We start from the raw sequence: 20,222 nt of genomic DNA, 5'->3' as shown, positions 1-20,222 counted from the left end.
GCTCCTATGACTTGGTTTTTGGTGAAGACTTTTATGAAGCATTGCAGAGAAAAATTCTTGTAGACTAATAACTGGAGAAGCACAATTTTGAGATAATGTTTTCCTTAGAAGTCAAGCTAATGTATATGCCTTCAAGAAGAGGTCTTTTTATTCAAAATGAGACCAAGCCTGAGAAAGATCTAATTATTAGTTGATATTTTATTTGCATGGAGCGCACCAGGCAGCCAGAGTGCAGATATATCCTAGAAACGATTCTCTGCTGATGTGAAAAATAGCCAGGGATGCTGGTGACTGTGCTAACTCCAGACTCCCAGCACATTTCCATTAGTCAGAGTTTTATAGATGGTGATCTGGTGAATGTCTGTTAAGTGCTTCTGCAGTACAGAAATCAGGGCAGTGGAGAGGAACACTAAAACCCTTCCTGCTCTCCTGTCATGTACAGGTTACAGCTCCAACTCAAGACTCTTAAGGACCTGGCAATACAGATGCTTTTGTGGGACCAGGTCGGACCTGCATCATCTTCTGGCCTATGTGGATTATATTTATAATTTTATTTCTTGTTTTTCTTTTTAAAAAATTTCTGGCCTTCTCTATTGTTATTATGTACTCTGTTGAGCCATTTATTCTCTTGTTTGTCTAGATCAGGGCTTCTCTAGAGTTGAAGTATGTCAGTCACTTGGAGATCTTGTTAAACTGATAGATTCTAGTTCAGTAGGTTTGGAGTGGGGCCTGAAGTTCTGTTTCTTTCATGCTTCTTAAATACTGCTGCTGCTGCTGCTGCTGCTATGTTGCTAGCCACTCTGAGCCTCGGCTACTCTATCTGCTTCTTAAATGCTTTCCCATAATGTCCTAAGGTGTTTCTCATGGTAGATTTCCCTGAAGCACTCTTATAACCGCTACATATGACTACCCTTTTCTTCCTTATAGTGGTATCTTCTACCTTGACTTCTCTAGTTATAATTCTCCTGCCTACCACTCTGTTTGTTACTGTTTTCACGGGCTTCCCTGTGGCTCAGATGTTAAAGAATCTGCCTGCAATGTGGGAGACCTAGGTTCAATCCCTGGGGCAGGAAGATCCCCTGGAGACAGGAATGGCAACCCACTCCAGTATTCTTGTCTGGAGAATTCCATGGACAGAGGAGCCTGGTGGACTACAGACCATGGGGTCTCAAAGAGTCAGACATATCTGAGCGACTCACTTTCATGTTCACTTCATTCATTCCTCCACGCTGTAATTTAGTTTTGCTTGCTTTCTTGAACTTTTAAATGAATGGTATTAATGAAATAAAATCACAGGATGGCATCTTATGTGCCTGGCTTCTGTGCTCAAAATTATCCTTTGTGGGATTTATCTGTATTATTGTATACATTTTTTTTCTTTGCTGGATAGTATTCCACTGTAAGGATTATCACTCTGTCTTTTTGGACTCTTGATGGGTGTTTGGGTTGTCTTTAGCTCCTACCAATAATGTTGCAATAAACATTCTAGTACATATACTAGAATATCATTTTAGTTTGGTATTTACCTAGAAGTGAGACATTTGACCTATAAGGTATGAGGATTATATATATATATATATATATATATATATATGCAACTTTATGTAGTATTAAGTGCCAAAGAATTGATGCTTTTGAACTGTGGTGTTGGAGAAGACTCTTGAGAGTCCCTTGGACTGCAAGGAGATCCAACCAATCCATTCTGAAGGAGATCAGTCCTGGGTGTTCTTTGGAAGGAATGACGTTAAAGCTGAAACTCCAGTACTTTGGCCGCCTTATGCGAAGAGTTGACTCGTTGGAAAAGACTGATGCTGGGAGGGATTGGGGGCAGGAGGAGAAGTGGATGACAGAGGATGAGATGGCTGGGTGGCATCACTGACTCAGTGGAAGTGAGTTTGAGTGAACTCCAGGAGTTGGTGATGGACAGGGAGGCCTGGCGTGCTGCAGTTCATGGGGTCGCAAAGAGTCGGACACAACTGAGCGACTGAACTGAACTGAAGCTGTTTTTCAAAGTGATTAAATCATTTTATTGACACAACTTCTGGGTATGAGTTCCTGTTGCTATATAATCTTATCAACACTTACTATTGTCTATTTTTAATTTTACAAAGTCAGGTTGTATAAATGGCATCTGCTGTGGTTTTAATTTGCTTATTACTGAAGTTAAACACTGTAAAATATGCTTATTGGTCAGTTATAATATCCTCTTCTGTAAGACTGTTCAAGTTTTTTATCAGTGTGTCAGCCATTATCTTACTGCTTTGTAAAAGCTATTTTGCGTGTATGTGTTGTAAATATTTTCTCCCACCGCGGCTGTCTCACTGTATTTCTCTGGATACACAAAAATTCTTAAGTTAACACATTTGAACTAAGCAATATTTAATTTTAAAATTCATGTTTTTTTGGTCATATTTAGGAAATCTTCTCCTATTCTAAAGTCCTGTAGCCTTATATTATCTTCTAGAGGCTTCATAAGTTTGTTTCATTTTAAGCTTTTACTATACTTGAAATTATTGTGTATTTATGAAGCAGGAGTGAAGCTTAAAATACTTTTCCATACAGATATCCAGTTGACCCAGCACCATTTATTGAAAAGGCCCTTTTTTCCCATACTGCTGGTTTTGTCATACACTAAGTGTACATATAAACATGGGACTGTCTATGGGCTTTCTACTGTGTTTAATTGATCTCTGTTTAAAAATCCTAGTGCCAGTATCTTGTAACACATTGTATTCATTATAGCTTTCTTTTGAGTCTTGATATTGGGTAAAGTAAGTTCTCCCATCTTGTTTGTATTCAGGAGTGCCTTAACTGTTCTTGTCTGTTTGCATTCATGTATAAATTATCTGTAACTTTATCTGTATCTTAACTTTATCATGTATAAAGTATCTGTCAATTAAAAAATAGTTGGGATATTTGTTAGAGTTCAATCTATAGATAAATTTGAAAGAAATGACATCTATACTACATGAATCTTTCAATCTATAAATATGTTGTATACCTCTATTTATTTAGGCTTCTTTAACTTGTTTCAGTAACGTTTTAGTGTTCATGTAGAAGTTCTACGTGTAAATTATTAAATTTATTCCTAACTTTTATTCTTCCATAAATAGAATTTTTAACTTCCCTTGCCTTAGAATATATTTTTTTATCAGTTATTTTTGTTATAATGTTTTAAAATTATAAATGTAAATGGTATTTTTTAAAAATTAAATTTTCTTTGTTGCTAATATAATTTCGATCTACTTATATTGTAATATTTGCTGGTAAATTTTTTTAGATATAAAATAAGCTTAGATGTGTATTTTTTGAAGAGGTAGGTCAAAGCCTATCATAACATAATTTGAGCTTATTATTCCATATTTTAGTCACCTGTTCCTACTTATTTAGATTTGTGCATTTGTAATAAAAGTTCATATTTTCTACAAGCCCTGTTCTTAGGCATCTGCAGTGAAATATAAGACATTTGATCCATAGCTGGCTCCTCCTCAAAGAGGTAAGGGTTAGTAATGCCAATAAAAGCAATAAACACTTTGATACTCCTCTTGATGGATTCCTGCATCAGGTGATTGGACATATAGCAATAATAAATTCGGGTATAAACACATCAGTATATTCTGATTCTACACTAAAATATGGACCTAGAGGACCAATATGTGTAGATTTAAAGAGAAATGTGTCATGATTTAAAAGAAATCGTAGGAGAATAAACATAATAAAATATAAAATCTTAATTATGTACCTCAATGACTTTTTATAAACTTTAATTATATTTTATAATAAAATATATTAAATATATTTTATATATCCATGTAGCCCCAGCACATATTAAAATAAATTTACAAGACTACAGAAGTTTATCTTTTGCCTCTTCACCAATTGCATCCTCTAGAGAAAATTACCATTCTGAATGCTGTCTCTGATATATGATACTTGGGTATCATATATTGTCATTTTTTAATGCATTGCTGTATTTGCTTTAAAATATTTTGTTTAGAGTTCTTAAAATTTATGTTCTAGCTGGTGAAAACTTTCTTTTGCTGTCCTTTTTTATCTTGTTAAATATTTTTCAGTTTATTGAGATATATTTGACAAATGCAGTTCTTTTAATAATATATTTGCATGATGATTTCATATACCTATGCATTGCAAAAAGATCCCCACAACTGAGTTAATATATTTATCACATCACATATGTATCCTTATTTTTTCTTTTACTGTTCTTATCAGTTGCATTATCCTTATAAACCAAAGTTAATTTTACCCCACGAAATGAGATAGGTAGTTTTCTCCTATTTTTTTCTTCTCTGAAAATATAGTATAAAATAGAAATTATTTACATCTCCACAGACTAAATTTCTTTATTATTTATTATATTATTCAGATTTTTTTTCTTGGATCCAATTTAACATATTTTCTAGAAAATTATTCAGTTTAATTTTGAAATACTCATTTAAAGTTTTAAAATAATCCCATTGTGGGTTTTAAAATTTTTTAAAGAATTTCTCATATTATATATTCTGTCTCTTCTTATTTGGTTTTCTCAGTTCTCTTAGAATGCTGTATATCCATATTCCATATTTTCTGTTTCTCTGTGGAACACTGACATACTCTTTCGCAATTTTAATTGCAGAGTAGCTAAATCCAGTGCAGTGGAAGCGGCACATTTTTACTGCCTAAGGGAATGCATAGCAGTATGAAAGGAAAAGCAGCGTACCACACATCTTCCCTGATGAGTGTTACTTTGGGTAATTGTTGTACCAGAGTCGTCATGTCAAGTTCACAGTAAATGTTAACAAAATTTCCAGCTGACTCTAATAAGAAAAATGAAAATTCTAGTACAGTTAATGGAAAGATTAAGAAGACTAAGGAAAAAAAGAAGCATTTCAAACAGGAAGCCAGTGGTGGTGGTAGAGTGACTGCTCAATGATACACAAAAAATGAAAAAGAAAAAAAGAAATGAGAGTGATGAAATATGGTCAGTGTTACAGTTCTCCAGGTGGACCATTCCAACAGACAGTCAAGTCCAGAAAGAAGGGAGGAAGGAGGCTCAACACTCTAAAGGAAGAGTGTTAGTGGCTTACTGACTAACACGACTGTTAGTTGAGTCTGACTCTTTGACCCCATGGACTGTAGCCCGCCAGGCTCCTCCGTCCATGGGGATTCTGCAGGCAGGAATACTGGAGTGGGTTGCCTGTCCCTCCCCAAGGGGATCTTCCCAACCATGAAAGAGGAACATGAGGAAACCTTTCTGAGCAGGAGGTGAGTGAGCATAGGGATTAGAAGCTGAGGACCTCCTGGTGGAACACAATTTGGGACAATTGTGTTCTTATCAGTTACTTTGTGAGAGTGAAGATGTTACGGGCCGCAAAGACTGTGCCTTGAGAAGTGAGAGGAAAACTGAGAAGACTTAAGAGAGAGCGGAAGCCCTCTCTTATTTTTGCTTGACTCCCCTGCGAGCGCTAGCCTTCTGTTTCGGCTCCAAGGGTATTTTCATGTTTACACTCAATGCACCATCTGTTATTTTGCTGCCTGACTCATTATAAATCCCCCTATGTGTTGGAGCAACTGAAATCTCTGTCCTTTTACCCTCTCTGGGAGTGAACATTGTGAAGAGCTAGGAATTCAGGGCTGAAGGCAATTTCACTCCCTGATCCAGCTGGTTTGATGGGCTAGGTCACACGGGGTGATTGTGACTGCCTGCATCTCCAGCTGCTGGTCGTCAGCGGGTTGCTGCAGGCTTCTGCCTGGCCTGGCTAACGAGGGGTTGCTTTGGAACGGTGTAGAACCAAATGCAGCAGTGGATACTGGAGGAATGTGCCCAACACCTTGCTCTAAGGGATAAGTAAACTGGGACTTTTCACAAGCATCCCAATTACTTGGGATGTAGGCATTGGAGGTCTCCTCTTAACCATATTATCAATACTGAAGTGTAGCAAAAAAAGACAGGGAAATGAAGCCTGAGCTCCTCTTTCTTAATAAATGCTTAGAGTCTCTGAACAAATTTTCCCAAGTCAATGTAAAGATAAATGTTTGCTTTCAAATGATAAACTCATGTAGAGGAGAACTAGGGAAGGAAGGGATTAAAAGACTATTGGTAACAAATTTTGCAATTAGAGTGTAAGTTGAAGCTTCTTTATGCATATTCTTTAGATTAAGCCTTTTATTTTTCTGTAGGACTGGATAAAGGAATACAAATCGTAAGAAGCTAAGCGTTTCTAATCTAATGACCTTAGTTTTAAGTCCAGAGTTTGTCTCATCTTTGAAAGATTAAATATTTATCCTCCAGTTGTTATTCTCTAAGAATTGTACTTCCTGTTTGTGAGAGAGACAGGCCAAAAACCTGCTAAGTTGGACTTGGCAGTCCAGTAGTTAAGAGTCTGCCTTGCAAGTGCAGGAGAAGTGGGTTCAGTCCCTGGTTGAGGAACTAAGATCCCACATGCCTTGGAGCAGCTAAGCCCCAGCCACAACTAGAGTCTGTGCACTGCAACGAAAGATCCCACATGTTGCAACTAAGAAGCTCCCGCAACAAAGACTGGACACGGTCAAATAAATATTAATTTTTTTTTTTATTTCAAAATTTCCCTTTTGAGATTTTGACATATATATAAAGTACACATTATATATAATATATATTACAGTGACATATATAAATGCACAAGTGTATACACTGATTTATATATTTATAGGTGCTTCTAAATTTATATAATGCATTCTCCTCATTGATATCTGTATAAACCTTTCTTTGTTGTCTTCCCAGGGGTAGAGTGAGCTAGTATACATTGAGTGATTGAGTCAAATGCTTACACATTTTCCTCAGGGTCAGAACCAGGTATTTTGGTCCAAAGGTTTAGAGAATGCTGCTTAACTGGAGGATAAACATTTGATCTTTGAAAGATGAAAGAAACTCTGGAGCATAGTATAAAGAGATGACGTTGTCATGAAATTCTCACAGATGATCATGTTCTACCAAAAAACTGTCTTTAGTTCATTGAATTTTCTAGTTGTGATCTGAGATAATTTTCTCTGAAATGGTAGAAGGATATGTCAGCCTCTGAAGACATGCATATCCTGTAAGAGTGATAGGAGTCATCAAATTAGTTTTGCCTGTTGATAATCTCTGGCTCCCACCTCCTTGCCGTATTACTGTGTAACTATTTTTTCACTCAAGAATTCTATGATACTTTCTGGCCATCAGAGACTTTCCAAAGTCCTAGGAAAGCAGCACATTTCCTTGACTGGAACAGAAACTTAGTTCTCATTTTCTTATTGCTTAATTTCTTAGTTCCAGATCAACAGAAAGCAATAAAAATAACCAGTAAACTAAACAAAAAAATATATGTATATCTTAGTGTCTAATGAATTAGACTGTATTTTTAGTAGACAGATGGCATTGTGAATTCTGATACTTGCTAGTGTGCCTTCTGTGTGCCATTCTGAAGAGTAAAAAATTAACAGAAGCATTTCTGTACTTTAAGCAACATCAGCAGGAGTGTGAAGTAATTCTTCCTTTCAGTCTGCTCAGCTTGTTCTTGGTTAGTCTATTATGCTATATAAAGACTCTGGAAAAAAGCACACTTCAAGTGTGGTGTCTGGCACATCCCAGACTGGGAAAGGATACTAGACTGTTTGCTCAAGGATATAATTTTGCCCTTTGTCTTAATTAGCAGTTGAAAGATTGCAAGGCATAAAAATGGGGTGACATAGAAAAATAAATGCATGTTCACCTGCAGCCAGCAGTGTTCTAAAGTATTTTCTCTCCTTCTGAAACTGACATAGTCATGCTAGCAAAAGAATGATCTGATTTAAATGTGAGAGAAAATGTATGAACCAGAAATATAGTACTTCACATAAATATGAAGATCTTTCCATGAACCACATTGAATTCTTTACTCTCTACATCTTCTTTTTATTAAAGTCACAGTTGAGTAATGTGATTATTCTGAATTTATTTTAAAAAGAGAAAGCACTGCCTCTGACCTTTGAAAACCATAAGACACCGCAGAAATATTGTCAGTATTGTTATTTTGGTTTTTAATTATTATTACTGGAGATGAGATTGTGTCTAGGATCAGATTAGAATCTGATGACATCCAAAGGTTAGTGAAGGCTGGATATCACACCATTAAGTGGAATTGCAAAAAGTGACATTCAGTATTCAAATAGCCTTTATTAAACATTTCTTCTATGACATGACTATTTGGCATTTATCTCTAAGTAGCATTACCAATTTAGCAGAAAGCAAATCAAAATGAAGCAAACCAACAACCAGAACAGGCTGCCCAGTTAAATTTAAATGTGAATTTGAGATTAGCAGTGAATTACTTTATAATCATATTCTGATTCCAGTATTATTCAAATACTGCATGGACATATGTAAATTAAATGATTTGTTTACCTGAAATTCGTATTTAATTGAGCATCCTGAGTTTATCTGGCAACCTTGTTTCAAAGATAAAAGTTGTAATCTCTGAGAAACTTAGTGTATTGAGGCAGTCAATGTGTATATATTACTTGTTGGAGACGCAGTAGAAATGAAGCAACATGCTTTATGCACACAGAGGAAGGTGTAACTAACTTGGGTGACCCAGCCCTTGATTTTTTTTGTCCTTGCTAGAAAAGTACCTACAGCCTGCTCAAAGATAATTTGCTGTCCTCCAGTTCTACATGAAAGTGAAAGTGAAATTTGCTCAATCATGTTCGACTCTTTGTGAGCCCATGGACTATACAGTCCATGGAATTCTCCAGGCCAGAATACTGGAGTGGGTAGCCTTTCCCTTCTCCAAGGGATCTTCCCAACCTAAGACTGATTTTTCTCACCAGATCTGCTCCTGGTAAGGTAAAGTTCTCAAAAACAACACACAACTGGAAGTCAATAAGTAGTCAGTTCATCTCATCTGACCAAGTTTCCAAATCTCCCTTCCCTGGGTTTGTGGCTTCTGAAGTCCTATGACAGCAAATACTGATCTTAAGTAACATTGAGTACAAAAGCAAACATTTCTAACTGATCTGGAAGTTGTTTCTGGTGACTTATTTCTTACTGTTAAGAAATGGACGGTGCTATTAGAACTACATGTTTCTCTTTTTATCACCAACACCCACCAGTCCTGGCTGAGTCCCTATCCAAATGCTGAATTTTTGTCATGAACTCCTAACCTCCAGATTGTTGACCTTCAGAGAGGTGGAAGTAGCCTGGAGCTAGACTTAGAATCTCTGAATTCTAGCTTTTTCTTTGGTTAATTTGCTACATGGCTGGATTCTAAATTAAATTAGTTGAAATAGATGCTTTCTAAGGATTTTTAAACTTTAGGAGTTCATAGCTTTAAAATTAGGAAATACAGACCTAGCCGTCTATTTATCCTTGATTTAAAGCTGGCGTCCCCAAGCTCAAATGCCTGCAGGGGTTAGTTTGCTAACTAAACAAGCGATAGGCCAAGTGGAGCCCACCACGACTTGGAGCACACATGCAGCTTCAGACGGGAGGTGACTCATCAGCTCCAGACAGTGGTTATGATGAGGGCCTTTTTAGCTAGATCCTGAAAAGTCAGCCAGATTTTTACAGAAGCTGAAAATATATATTATTACATGAAATTTTCTCATTATTAGATGAGAGTAATTAATAAAATAATTTTAAAAACTGAAGAAAAATTCCACTTTGTAGATGTGGTCTTTAGACCTTGAGTTTGTCTCTGATAAAAGCATCATTATACATCTATAAGTGTTTTTTCTGTAACCCCGGGATTCAAATCACTGCAGTTTCTTGCCATTCATTGCCTTATATTATGGAGTAATATGCAGATTTTAAACAAATACTCTAGAATTTGCATGTGTATATTAGTGTTGTCTTCTTCCAATTAGTCATTTTGTAGTAATAATTATGATTAACGTCTGCTGAGCATTCGTTTGTTCCAGATTTTGTTCTAAGTATATATATGTATTTTTTTCATCTTATCTTTATAAAACTTTATTAGATAAATGTTATTATTAATATTATCCCATTGCACAATGTTTCACTTGATCCTTGCTCTTTAACAAACTACCCCCAAACTTAATGACTTAAAACAACAATTTGTCAATTCTAATGATTCTCAGATTGGCAGTCTGGATAGTTCTTCTGATACCACCTGGGAACATTCATGTTCCTGCCATCATCTGATGGCTCAAATGAGGCTGGAGTAACCAAGATGGCCTGAATTTTGTGTCTGGCTATTGACTGTCAGCTAGGGTATCACATGTCTTCTCCACAGGATCTCTCACCCTTCAATAGGCTAGATGAGGCATCTTCATAGCATGATGGTCTGATTTCAAGGAGGTAAAAATGAAAACTGCGAAGTCTCTTAATTCCTAGACCTTTAACTTGGATAATGTCACCTACTTGCATTACAGTCTGTTGGACTAAGCAATTCATAATGCTAGCCCAGATTCAGTCTGGGGGAAGACTCTATAAGGACATACATTTAGAAAGGTGTATTTTATCCAGTGTTGTTCTGTAACAATCTACCATATACAGACAGCTAAACTGAGACATGGAATGTTGAGTAACTTGCCTTAGATCATCCCATCTGTAAGTAGCAGATGGTTTTACAAATCTGTATAGTACTCTGACTTTCGGCCAGAAGCTGTAATACCATTGCTATTTATTCATTGTAACTTTCTTGAAGGATAACACTTATTTAGAGATATGTTTTTGTATCTTTGTTTCTAAAGTCACCTTATAATTTTTCTTGGAATGCCTATTAAAAAAGCTCCCTAGGGAAAGTTTTAAACAATTACAATTAATACGTAATATTCTGCACTTTGGTTTAAATGCCGAGAAAGAAAAAAATACAGATTGACATTTAGATCTTCATTTTTACCTTTATAGATAGAAAAAGTGAGTTAAATGATGTAGAATCAATTGCATCCATTTGTTCTATCTAGAATAAAGTGAGGAAGGGGGAAAAGGATGGTAGTATATTTATCTTCTGTTTTAAACCATAACCATAGATAATTCTAAGAAATACATTATATAAATGTGTCTTCAGTGGAGGTAGTGTGTCTTCAATGAAGGTAGGTGTGCATTTTGAAACTTGAATATTTTATTGGAAATGATTTCTCTAAGCAAATAAAGATTTCATATCCTAGAAAATTAAATTGCTGACCAACATGTCAGATTAGACCAATGTGATATTATTTCTTAATATCCTAGGGAAGATATTGGGATATTTAATTCAGGATAAAAGGAGTATTCCTTGGTAAGATTGACTAAATGTTCTATTTTGAGACACTAATCAGTCTACAAAGTTTAGTTAACAATACTTTATTTAAAGTACTCAAAAGTTGACCTAACTTTTCTTTATCAAGTCTTAGGAAAACTGGCTTCACTTTAATAGGTCATCAGTTATTTATAAACTGCTTGCTTTCTCCAAACAGTATTGCATTTTTGGGGAGTGTGATTCTATTTTGATTCGTATATAGGGGAACAAACTCATTGAAAGTTACATTGACATCGGTTTAATAAGAACATGAAAAAGTAGAAAATTTCTAGGGCTATAAGGAATTGTCAAGATTTCTGAGATATCAGAGTTCACAATTTAAGTCAAAGACACATTATTTATTCACTTCTTGGAGATGAGAAAGCTTGTACTCCTAGGGTAAAATAATAGAACAATCAGTGGCTCTGTGTTCTCATTCCAGTGTTATAACTGACAGCATTGAATTTGTCGAATAACTTTCCTTTACTTCAGTTTCTATCCTTTATAATGGCTGTAAATACCTGAGCTTGCCTTAGGCACAGAGCATGATATTTTTGTTCTTCCATAGATTTAAAATAGCCTCCTCAAGTGACTGGGGGGACAGTTATAGGGCTCTTCATGGCGTTGCTCTGGTCCTACCTGTGTGTCATCGGTGGTGAACAGTGATGGGTGGAGGTCAGATGCAGATCAAGGTGGTGGTACTGGCCCTTTTGAAATTGGAAGAGTGAACAGGGTCCCCACAATGGACAGAATGGGGTGAATAGGCCATTTTCCACCCTCCACCGCTTTGTGAGTTTCTGCTCTCTCGTGGAAAAGTCTAGATGCTTCCAACCTGTGAACTTAATTTATGACTGAGGCAGATATGTTTTCTTACCAGAACAATAACCTGAACTCTAATTTTTTTTTAATTAGAAACTATGATTTGGTCTCATTATTATAGAAAACTCAATCTAGTGTACAAAACTCACACTTAGATTGCAAGAGATACTTAACAGATTTTGAGGGAAAATGGTGTAGATGCTTCAGCAGTTAAAAAAAAAATCATGAAAACACCAGAAATCTTTCAACTAGTATTAATTATTCATTTATTCAGCAGCTACTGATAAAACAATTGTTTTATTTGGAGTACTAAATTTGACATTGGCGATACAGTTTTAAACAAAACAGAACACAGTCTCCAGGTTCATGGGGCTTGCACATGAGATGCTGCTTGCTTCCGAAGGAGAAGTCTAATCCTTGCCAACATCAGTTGAATGAAAACCATCACCAGGATCCAGTGAATAATAGTCATCATGTAATGTAATTCTAAACTACATCATAATAAATGTGGAAGTATATATACAGAGAATGTTTTGTTTTATGTAACAGAGATATGTACTACAGTTTATTACAGCCTCCATGCAAATTATTTTTGCTGAGGTATTTCAAAGGACCAGATTTAGGAATAAAAAAGAAAAACAGCTGTATTTATTTGCATATATTTGCATGAATGCTGCACATCCCATCCTTCACTGGAAATTAGAATTTTAAAAAGTTACCTCCGAAGTGTGATTTTCAGAGTTTTCTTTTCTCAATACCGACTTAGAAACCTATTCATGGTTTCCCAAGTATCCACACTTTGGGCTTGAAATACATATTTAAAAGCTTTTCCTCACTGGCCATATTAAAAAGATACAGTGTTTATCTTTTGTAAATGTCCTAGATGTGCAAACCTGCTGAAATCTGAGCCCAGAGAAAGGAATAGCCAGAGTAGTTATAGAGTATCTAGTGCTGAGGAGGATGAAAGATAAAATAGTGATCCCACATTATATCTTTCTTCCTAATCAGATTCAAAGATGTGATTCCATTTTTAAGTCCCTTTGTATTGAGACAAAGTAACTAGTCTTCAGTGTATTTTTGAGTCGTTTAGAGGGTCGGACAGGACTGAGCGACTTCACTTTCACTTTTCACTTTCACACATTGGAGAAGGAAATGGCAACCCACTCCAGTGTTCTTGCCTGGAGAATCCCAGGGACGGCGGAGCCTGGTGGGCTGCCGACTATGGGGTGGCACGGAGTCGGACACGACTGAAGCGACTTAGCAGCAGCAGCAGACTTTCACTGATGGTCATTCCTTGTTTTTTTTTTTTTTTTCCAATCAAGGTGTAATAGTCAACAACAATAACAATAATAGGTATCATATATCATTTCCTTGATGTATGCCAGTCCCTTTGCTAAGTGCCTTTATCATTTTATTTAATTGATAGAAAAATTCTATGAGGTGGGCAGTATAATTATATTTATGTCCAGATAAAAAATCTGAAATTCACAGAAATAACCTGAACAAAGCCATAGAGTTAATAAGTAGGCTAGCCAAGATTCAAACTAGACCTGCCTGATTCCAAATATCTGGACATTCACTTCTGTTTACCCTCCTGAGAAAAGCAAACAATAGGCAATAATTAAAATAGAACAAATCATGCATGTAAGAAAAACAAACCCAAACCATTAAGATAGAGATATGGTTAATATACATGTAATTTATGTATGTAAAGACACAATTCTTTATATAAATTTTAGTATTCTTTCAGAAATATATTTTGTTTTTCAGTTGCTAAGTTGTGTCCAACTCTTTGGGACCCCATGTTCTGCAGCATGCCAGGCTTCTCTGTCCTTCAGTATCTCCCAGAGTTTGCTCAAATTCATGTTCATTGAGTCAGTAATGCCATCCAACCATCTGATCCTCTGCTGCCCTCTTCTTTTGCCTTCAATCTTTCCCAGCATCAGTGTCTTTTCCAACGAGCTGGCTCTTCGCATCAGGTGGCCGAACTATTGGAGCCTCAGTATCAGTCCTTCCAATGAATATTCAGAGTTGATTTCCTTTAGAACTGACTGGTTTGATCTCTTTACAGTCCACGGGACTGTCAAGATCTTGATTCCAGCTTGTGATTCATCCAGGCTGATGAAACATATTTAATAGATAGTAAAATAGATTAAAAAATTCTCACCCTCTTTATTGAAAGCAGCAGTTCTAAAAAAAAGCAAAATCTAACTGATTGTAGTTTTTTAAAAAAGCAAAATCTAAATGAGCCAAGCGTTGGGAAGGCAGTGTATCTCTAATACTAATCCGCCTGCCTGCCCCTTTGTCACTGGTTTTTCAGATCGTAATAAAGCACACCCACTGCTGCACCTGAGAGTTCCAAAACTTAGTAGTAGCCATCCATAATCCTTAAAATAGGAGAATCATAAAATTCACATGTTATAAAGAAGAAAATTAAAATAAGATTGCAAATCTAGGACTATTCCATTATGGCTTGATTTTTAGCCCTTTAAATCATTTTGCTTCAAAAGAAAGTGACAATTTTCATAATTTAGGAACTAGTTGATTTTCTTGCACACTATGCTCAGACGTATTAAAAATATGTTCTTGTTTAAATCTGAATGTTCTTGAAAAAATATAACAGCAATCACTAGCCTGAGAAAAGGTATGACTATCCTAAAGAAACATTGCTTTAACATCTTCAGTGCTTCCAAACCTACAGTTGTCTTCTCTATCAAGTCAGAAATATGGGTTCAACTTAGTCCACAGTCTGACTTCCCTACACATGTCTCACCTTCTTTCCTTTCAATCAAGCTAGCATCTTACCTCTGACACTGGCATACACATCCAGTTCCTGCCTCACACCATTGCTTATGTTATAACACACAACGTTTATCTATAATATTGATACAATGCTTTTGCTCCTTTCCTTTACCTACTAAAGATTCAGTGTAAGTCTTACCTGCTACAGAAGACACATTCTGTAGAGTCCTTTTATAAGTCTTGGTACACTTAGAATCATTAGCTTATTGTCTTGTGTGTATTCTGTGCCTCAAACCGACCTTTCTAAACTCTGCTCTGTGGTGCTAGGATGGACATATGTGACCAGTATTGGGTCTTGCCATCAGGTTCCTGCCTACAAAAGGCGCTAGAGGCAGACAGGAAAGCGGGAGGTGGTAAGATGGACACGGTCCTTCCTGTCAGCCTCGTTAAGGAGCAGCTTTGATTTAGCTTTTGTTCCACACCCCAGGCCATGCTCATAGATGTTGAGAGTGAAATACTAGGACCAGCCAGGCAGCAACACCCACCCCGCTCCCCACCAGAACTTCCCCCCGCCCCGCCCCCAACCAAACCCCAGCCCAGAGATAGTAGTTCCAGGTCTCTGGGATCCCTCCTGAGACCTGTGAGGTGGCCTCCATCAATAGTAACTGCCCTTCTCTCACAGGTTTTCCAAGATTCTAGGTTATGATAAGCCCATGCTCTTCCTTTTATCCCAGTCCAGGGGCGTTACCTAGGAATCCCCGTATCCCTGCTTGTTGTCTTCCCAGGCCTCCAGGAATTTCCCCTGTTAAAATGCTGGCATGGCTTTTCTGTTCATGACTCTGCTCTGACTGAAACACTCCTGAAAATGAACTTGAAATAAGTTCAAAAGACATTAAAAATGTGAATAATGACAGCACCACTTGAATATTATACAAGAGAAAAGACAGTACAGTGTTTTAAACTGCAGGCTTTGAAGTTTGACAGACCAAGTCAATCCTGGGCCAGTTACTTGGTATGATGTGACCCTGACATTTTGAAATATCTGTTTCTACACAGCTAAAATAGGGAAAATGCTTATTTTCTTGGGCAGATATCAACAGTGAATAAAAGAGTAGATGTCAAAAACTTAGAACAGTGTCTGGCGTGTAATAAGTATACAATAAGTTGTATTTAACACGTTAGAAGTGAAGAAAAGTTGACTAAATTAAAAGTGAATATGTGTGTTCAGGTTGATTAAAAGTCATACATTTATATTCTCTCTGTCTGTGTGTATGTGATGTTTCCCTTTAAGGACTAATAGATTGTTGTATTATCATTAATACTAGATATTCAAAAGGATTACTGTCTTAATTTTTGGAAAACTTAGCACTGAAATTGAATTCTAAAATCTATCTAGTGAAGGCTCATTCACATATGTGATAGTTCTTGTCTACCACTTTACTTGATTCTCACTGTCGTCTTCTATTTTCCATTTAAATAAATTCTTTCAGTTCATATCCTCCTCCTCTATGTTAGGCATTTATTTGTATTTTTTCAAGCCTTTAGTCTCTGTCCACCATCAAGTTAGCAAGTATAAATCATGATGTTTGTTGGTTACTTTATCTTTACACCTTGCTAGATTTATTTCAAATAATTCTTTGGTGCAATTCACTGAAATAAACTAGTACTCCAATTCTCATTCACATTTGATCTAATCATTCTTGACAGCCCCTCCTCCATAGTTTTTCATAGGAATCGATAAACTGCATCATACAGACAATAGTTTGAATTTTGGCACTTTTAATTTTTTTTTAAGTTTCCAGAAGTATATATTATGAGCCTCAATACTCATGACAAACTTGTTGTAGGATTATACATATTTTACAAATAAAGGAACAGTGATATTTTAAGTACCCTTCTCAAGGTCAGATACATTTATTGGAAACCAGTGAAGTCTTCTTTCTCATCATGTAACGTCATTTGATTATCTGCTCCATGAACTCTTAAGGTTACATAAGTATGAGGCATTCCTCCTTGACTTCTACAGTCATTGACTTTTACAGTCATTTATAGTTTTTAAAGAAATGATTGAACCAAACTTTATTTATGTTCAGTTTCTCTACTTTTATGTCTTGTTCTCAGTTTGAGGGTCAAAGTAAGCAAAACTGAGCATGTCTGAATCATCTGGGAGATTTTTGTTTTGCCCGTGATTTTGGAGAGTGTGTGTGCATTTGAGGGGTAACTGAGGGGTGAAGACAGGCAGGGCTCTGGACCGCTGTGTTAACAGTTGACACATGAACCTATGGGATGTCCTTTCCTAAAAATGTTTTTAAACTAGACTATTTTGTTGCCTAAACTGGGTTTAAGTATTCTTGATTAAAGTTAGAGAAACCAGTTTATATTAAAACAATTTAAGATACACACACCCATCCTAATGTTTAATCTGCTTTAATATTGCTCTTCTGTAAGGGTTTCAGAATACATTTCCAAGATCAAATATTCATGAAAATGATTCATTTTGCTAGTTAATTTTTATCAGTTATTCAAAGAGCCAGATGAATAACAATACAACGAATAGGATAATAAGATGCCATCTGTGAGGCATTGCGGTATGGTTAGAAATAGACTCAACTGAAGATGAAGCAGTTTAGGTTCTCTTCCCATCTTCATTATTCATTGGTTTTTGTTTTTTTTTTTTTGCCTTTGGAAGAGAAGTGCTTTCAGTATATTATTTATCACATCTGTTAATTGAGGTGAATGAATGATATGGTGGATGAATAAAATTAGTGCTGAATACTCCAGTACTTTGGCCACCTTGTGCAAAGAGTTGACTCATTGGAAAAGACTCTGATGCTGGGAGGGATTGGGGTCAGGAGGAGAAGGGGACGACAGAGGACGAGATGGCTGGATGGCATCACCGACTCGATGGACGTGAGTCTGAGTGAACTCCGGGAGTTTGTGATGGACAGGGAGGCCTGGCGTGCTGCAGTTCAGGGGGTCGCAAAGAGTCGGACACGACTGAGCAACTGAACTGAACTGAACTGACCACAGCACTAATTCTCTATAATTTAAACAAAAAAATAGGTTTTCAACTACCAGATAAGTTCAGAGACTTTCACGGACGTAACTGTCAAAACCCTGTTAACATGCAGAAACCACACACAGTGATACACACATAGGGCTGGTTTTATGGGTTCACGTAAGTGAAAGTTATAAATGATTATTTGTTATGATACATATTTTATATTTATCTCCATCTCTGTCTCTACCTCTTTCTCTTGGTATACACACAGAGAGGTCAAATAGATTAGCCAGAGTGCAGTCTTATGAATTAGCCAGAGTGCAGTCTTATGAATTCTAACCAACAGATGAAAGGTTTAATTTGCTACCTTGCTCCATTGCCCCCAGAAAATGAGTTCTATACAGGGAGCTGTTCTTTTTCTTAGGAAAGGAAAAAAAAATAACTTACATAATGTGTTGAAGTAAATGTCTGTGGCATAAATGTATATGTACCTCCCTGTATCTATCCTTGTATGTCAGATGAACAGGATATTTCAACATATGGAAAAATTTCTCAAGATTATGTTTAACTAGAAATTTCTCTCTCTCTCTAATATGTATGTTGCATATATATGTAAAAAATCTGTTGCATATACATATAAATATTTACTATAAAATTTAATTTTTTTGTAGTTTAAAAAATTATTAAAAGTCGAAAGTTCATTGCCTTTGTGAAATGTGATATAGTGTACTTTTCTTATATTCTGACCAACATCATATTTCATATTAAGAGGATCAGAGGAGAGCCACATCAGAAGATAAAATATTTAGTTAGTATAATAATGAAACAAAGTTTTATTCTGAATTATAGACACTTTTTTATCCAAGCTTTATTTTGATACACACATCTTCAAACACCCTGGTAAGGCTTGGAAAGGGGTCAGAAAGGACATAAGTTAGGATCGGTGCCCCAGTTTGGTCTGCTCCCAGTGGTCCATGTGAAATAATCAGAGGTGATAAAGAGTAGAATTCGGTGGAGAGCTCTGAACTCATATGTACAGAACAAGATAAGGCTCCCTGCAGGTCTTGGTATTAGTTTATCTCTAAAGTTCCTAAGTCATTTTGATAGAACCATTTGACTTCAGTATCAAATTAGGTACATTTATGAACGCTATCTATTTGTTAGCTTGCTTCCAGTCTGTTTCCTATTGTATCTTTACTATTTTTAAGTGTACACAATCAGGAGTTTTAAGTAGTAACAGGATGCATTGTAATGCTTTTAAAATGCTTTATTTGCATTTGAAGATCTTAAAACTAGGCATGTTAAAATATGCTATGCTTCTTGATATAGTTCTTTATGATAACTAAGAAATATCATTGAGGTAATTTGTTGTGAAATATTCAAGAATGACAGCTTAAATATATTTAAAATATCAGTTCTAAATAGTATTTTGTAATCATTCTGTAGTTTTGTTTCCCTTTGTGGCAACTTGTCATGGTTTTGTCTCATGGATGGAAAACTTTTTACAGAATATGAAAGACAGTTAACTTCATTTAAAGTACTTTTTGATAAAAGTCTGCACCCAATTGAATTACATGTATATGCGTGGAAAAAACATCTTAATGTTTTCTTTCTAGTCATAGCATCTCAGTGCTCTGCTGCTTTAAGAGTTTTTGGTAAGTATTTTGTGCTTAAATTTATAAGTTGACCTTTACCAATAAATGTAGGTTAAGATCTTAAAAATCTTAAATAATTATTGAGCCAAATAGAAATATTAATTTCTATTAATATAGAAATTTGAATAGTTTGCATTGAATACTTTGTGTTGTTTCGGTTTCCGGCAGAGGTCGTATTTACCAAAGAAAGCAGGAAAAACAAGTTGATCTCTTACCCAGTAGTGTTAGAAATCATTTGTGGGAAATAGTTTTGTATCCAGATATTTCAAAGGAAGAAGGAGGAAGAGGAATAAAATCACTGAAACATAACTCGGGATTTGATAAAAAGGATTTTACCTTTTTCAAAGTAAAATCTGGGTGGAGAAGAAAGGGACAGTGGAGTTGAAAAAACAAGGTAAAAAAGTGACGAAGATGTTCAGAGAAAAATGTAAACTTTGGGTCTGAAAAGTTCTTAGTAAAATACAGTGAGAAATGTATAAGGAAGAACAATGGAAATTGCTTTATAACAGGTAAGTTTCATGTTCATTTGAATGATTGTGAGAGCACTCATGCTTCACCCTTCGGACCTTCAAAGCATCCCTGCATCCAAGAGCCCTAACGCTACACACACCACCTCCACTTGAAACCTGCCTTTATTCCTGTATTCCATCTGTGCCTCCCAAGTTATTACGATGGTAATTGTTGGATTTCTCATTACAGAAAGTCAGCCCTTCATAAGTATTATATGTGGCTATTATTGGCAGACACAGTGTCAGTTTCTAAAGAAATATG

General features: G+C 36.0%; 1 protein-coding gene across 50 annotated transcripts in view; it reads left to right on the top strand.

Moving 5' to 3' along the window:
- The window catches only part of LOC147343605 (uncharacterized), a 352,125-nt gene that overhangs the window by 128,833 nt on the left and 203,070 nt on the right, over positions 1 to 20,222 (top strand). For 2 of the 50 annotated variants that reach the window (XR_015156177.1, XR_015156189.1), the window contains one exon: positions 443 to 3,235. The exons of the other annotated variants lie outside the window; for them this stretch is intronic. The gene's annotated coding sequence lies outside the window, so the exon portion shown is untranslated. Of the gene's footprint in view, positions 1 to 442; positions 3,236 to 20,222 lie in introns of those variants that run through there. 50 annotated transcript variants of the gene reach the window in all.

The sequence above is a fragment of the Bos grunniens genome, chromosome 27 (genome assembly GCF_055505025.1).
Source record: "Bos grunniens cultivar Pamir isolate PY7600 chromosome 27, Bosgru_T2T1.0, whole genome shotgun sequence".
In the NCBI taxonomy this organism is placed as follows: Eukaryota; Metazoa; Chordata; class Mammalia; order Artiodactyla; family Bovidae; genus Bos; species Bos grunniens.
Note: the sequence above shows the minus strand (reverse complement) of the source record. Positions and strands in the feature narration are given on the sequence as shown.